This window comes from Sinocyclocheilus anshuiensis, unplaced genomic scaffold (assembly GCF_001515605.1).
Source record: "Sinocyclocheilus anshuiensis isolate Anshui unplaced genomic scaffold, SAMN03320099.WGS_v1.1 scaffold2700, whole genome shotgun sequence".
Lineage (NCBI taxonomy): Eukaryota > Metazoa > Chordata > Actinopteri > Cypriniformes > Cyprinidae > Sinocyclocheilus > Sinocyclocheilus anshuiensis.
In genome coordinates, this window is record NW_015548196.1 from 194,995 (window position 1) to 199,742 (window position 4,748).

Here is a 4,748-nt window from a genome sequence, read left to right on the forward strand (position 1 = left end):
TGTTTGGACTCTCATTCTGACGGCACCCATTCACTGCAGAGCATCCATTGCTGAGACACTGATGCAATGCTACATTTCTACAAACCTGATGAAGAAACAAACTCATAATTTTCAGCACGTTCATTGTGTGGTGAACTATTGCCTTAAGTAGGATCAATGCAGTTACTGAGAAACACCGGAAAACTGACATCTGTTCTGTTTGCATTAGTGACCTCAGGGGAAAAAATGAATGAAAAACACACAACACGACGCCTGTAAACACTGTTAAACTCTCTTAATCGGTTTAATGTGGCAGCTCGACCTGAAACGAGATCATTCCAGTAATCTCACATATTGTCTGACGTCACAGGACCTGAGATTTGTGTAATCGAAGGACAGAAAGCCTGGATGAGTAATAGATGTTCCTCTTTATATGGTCAGGTCATCTTTAAGGCTGTTTCCATAGAAACACTTCATCACTTCCTGTCCTTCTCGTGTGCATCTTGTACATGTGATCAGGCGTGTGGCGTGTGTGAGGTTAATGCTTTATGATAACGTGTGTGTTCTCAGTAGTACAGACCTCATTTTTGAGTGTTATATGAAGACGTGGAGAATTATCTGATTTTTATCGATTAAACTTCATCTCTTGTCCGACCAAACCGTCTATATGTTCACACATCATAAAAGCACTCGTTTGGTGTGTGTTTCATTTAGGGGTGTGTTTTTATATGTTGTATATCTTAAATAGATTGTTACAATAACAGAGCGGCTTGTAAAATATTGATTTGAAATTTGATGCATTCTCTGCAAATGGTTGTACAGAAAAAGAAATACACTCTAAAAAGTTTAGGATTTATGTAGCTGAAATGCATATAAAATGTCCATTTATTTGGATTACACAGTTTTAACATAAACGAATAAACTTCATGCGATTCATAGTTGTCAGTCTCTCATAAATGAAACGGGTCAGATTTCTGTAATAGTACTAAAAAACTGAACGTGTTTTAAATACACAATAACCAGGTTTATATATTTATCATCAATAAATACAATTTGTTTCAATCTCATATGCTTTAACTAACTGAATATTGCTAATAGTGAATATTTAACAATCTTCATAATTGTAACGGATTTATGCCGACTGTAAGCGATTTGAATAAATGCATTTTGAAAATGATTATTTAAATAAAATGAAATGGATGCAAATAGTTGCTGATAAACTGTTTATGTATGACTGACCAATATGCATCACCTTAACTTTATTAGTTTATGTTTTTATCTAAATGGATAGACATTTTGTCTTCTTATTTTCAACTTTAAGAAAAAGGTAAAAGTTAAATATATTTTGTATTTAACAAATACTACTTAGGAATTTTCTCTTCTTTTTTTCTTAAGATTAAACTTAAGAAATATTGAAATTAATGTACTTAAAAATCATCACAAATAACGTAAAGTTCGGATAGCCTCCAACTATTTATATTTATATTATTACTTATTTATTTTATAAACCATATCCATAGTGTGACAAAAATGCAATATTAAGTCTGTTAACTGTATTTGCAGTACATTCAATAATATCCATCATTATTTGTTTCTGTCCTTATTTATTAATTTATTAACTCCATTTTAAGGCTTTAACCTCAGCAAAAAACATTCACAGGTGTTTCTGTCTGTAACTGTAATTCCTGTAACTCAAACAGTAGAGTGTGGCATTGGCAATGCATGAACTGATAAAGCACAAAAAACTTTGAATTCGTTGTTAGTCACTTCGGATAAAAGCATCTGCCAAATGCATGAATGTAAATTCAGTAAAAAATCATTCTGATAATGATTTCAGCCAGTGTTGGGGAAAGTTACTTTTAAAAGTAATGCGTTACAATGTTGCGTTACTCCATAAAAAAAAAGTAATTAATTACGTTACTTAGTTACTTTTTTATGGAAAGTAATGCGTTACGTTACTTTTGCGTTACTTTCGCGTTACTTTTTAAATACGAGCAGAGCTTGATTGTTTTTAATATAAGAAGTTCGATTTATAGCAAATATAAAAGCCCTTTCACACCAAAAAGTGTAATGAATAAACCTCAGGCTGAAGCAAAAGTAAATTCACGTCTGTACAGTAGAACGCAGGAGAAGAAACACTCTTCAGCAATAAAAAAAAAACAATGAAGCACAATTGTTAGTTTATATAAAGTCATTTTTGCTTATTAGTATGCTTGAACTGGATCATCAAAGGTCAGCAGCAAAGATATTGGTTAATAAAATGGGATTAGATACATTTGTGTTATTTAACATATTTAATTATTGCAGGTTTGCGTCATGTTCTGACTTTGCATTTCACCGTTTTAATTTATTTTGATGAATACTAAATCTGTTTTTTTGTGAGTGGGATGAATTAATGCACATTCACATTTAGTCTAGATCTACAGTAGCATCATGTTCACACAGCGCACACAACGCCTCTGTACTCCCGATTTCTCCCAATATGGGGACAGGACAGCTGTCAGTCAATAAACGGAAAAACAAAGTAACTGGCATTACTTTTTTGAAAGCGTTACCCCCAACACTGATTTCAGGGGCATCCAGTTCGTCTGAGCATCAGAATGCTTTAGATAATCGTTGATTTCACATCAAAGCCGCATGCACCTTGAGGAGAACAACCTCTCTGAATTGCTCCTGATCATCCGTCTTCAAAAGGCGAGCAGAACGAGAAACACGGAGAATGAGCGTGCAGCTCCACACAATGCGTCTCGTTGTCTCTCCCACGCTGCTCCAGCATGACAGCTCTCTTCCAGTCTCCATCTGTTAAACTATGCTCTCTCTTTCTGTTCGTGATGGAGCCGCTTCATCAGGCCAGCATATGCACAAAACATCACGGCGTTTATAACTAATACCTGTCGTTTAGTGCTCAAGCGGCCCATATGTGTGGAAACATCAGCGCTGCGTCCACCTGTCTGGATCCACAGCTGCGTGCGGAGAAATAAACTTCATCAGAGAGAGAAATCAGACGGCAGGCTGCCAAAGCCAAGGATCTGCCTGCTTCTTGTTCCTAATCACTGCCAACCAGAGAATATGGAAGTCTGTTTCCATCACTGAATAAAGAATAAAAAGGGGAAATAAAAGGACTTTTTATCCACAATTCTGACGTTTTTTCTCATGTGATTCTGACTTTATAACATGCAGTTGCGACTCTATATCGAACAATTCTGACTACTTTTTTTCGCAAGTGCAAGTTTATATCATGCAGTTCTGAGAAAAAAAGTCAGAGCTGCAAGATGCAAACTCACAATTGCAATAAAAGTCAGAATTGTGAGATAAAAAGTCGCAATTCGCTTTTTTTTTATTTAGTGGCGAAAAACGGGCTTCCATAAGAGAAAGAACGAGAGAATTTTTGAATTTTTACACTCCTTTATTAATACTTTTTTTGGGGGACATGTTTATTGGGTGTGAATATGGTAAATGTACATTGCACTTTTCTGAGAAAAAATAAAAATACAAACAACAATTCTAATTTGTAAAAATGTAATTACATTTACACATCTTCCTCCAAACTAGGGAATAAACAAACAAAAAAAAACCTTTATAAAAGAATTATTAAATGTTCTTCTTCATCAACTGCAGACAAGATATTTCCAGTACCCCAAATTTCATCAAAAACCATTAAATTATTTGTCATTGTGTAAAAAGCAAACTCTGCTCTAATTCTTGCAGTTATTAGAGCTTTAAATGTCAATTTAGGATCCGCTGAACATTCACCTTTTATTTTCCTTTTTCTTGTCAACCACTTAACTTCACCTTCTGTAAAGTTCATCCAAGAAATCATCTTCTTTGCACCAAATATAAAATTTACTGTGGTAAACACTTCTCCTAAATTCCTGATCCAATCCTCCAAGATCTGAAATAACTTTCTTAAAAAAGATTTATCTATTGATTCCTCGATATTACAAAAACACACACATGCCTTTACCACACTGGGATCAAAATGTGCCGCAGAGAGAGAGAGAGAGAGATTTCTGTCAGTCGTGTTAGTCTGGTTGTGTGTATGTAGAGCTAGCGTCGTCTCTTCTCTGTGGTTCGCTCTGATATGCAATGTCTCCACAAAACACACGACGTTTCCTGGATTCCCTCCATCCTCTCTGTTTGAGGACAGTCTCTGATTCATTCTGTGATGGACGCTCGGGGGGGTTGCTGTTCGTAGTGTGATTTGAGTAATGTTTCTCTGACAGAAGTGGTTCTGCTTCTGAGAAATTGAATTTTGTTGTGTCCTCTATGGCACAAACTAGACTTGCTGTAGCTTCCTGGAAGTGCCCAGCGTCAGGACTATCACTGTGTGCAGGGCCGCATTAACCACTGGGCTAGGCGGGGCTGAAGCCCCGGGGCCCGGACAAAGAGGGGGCCCGTGATTGGCTGTGGGGTATTTTGACTGGTCATCGGTAGCGCCGATTGCCAAAGCCCCACCCCTCACATATTAGCGCTATTATTTAGTGGAGCTTTTCCATATATTCCATGCATTACCTTTAGAGATTAAAACGTAACGTTTGAATTTGGTTTACCAATCAAATGCATGTATTCTATATTTTTACTTTTGAATGACCCGTGCACCACGTATCAATCAGGTGATCGCTGCAATGTCCGCATTCACCTCTCTTCACTTCATTCTGGCATAATCTGGAAATGGTCATGCAAAGAGCAATCTCCGATAAGTAAAAATGTAAACTATTCTAAAAGAAAGTGAGAGAGGGGCTATTCAAAAAAAAAAAATGAGGAGAGGG

At 36.4% G+C, this 4,748-nt stretch overlaps 1 protein-coding gene across 1 annotated transcript in view; it reads left to right on the forward strand.

The window, feature by feature from the left end:
- The window catches only part of LOC107653186 (serine/threonine-protein kinase 32C-like), a 74,695-nt gene that overhangs the window by 42,994 nt on the left and 26,953 nt on the right, over positions 1 to 4,748 (forward strand). The gene's annotated exons all lie outside the window — the stretch shown is intronic.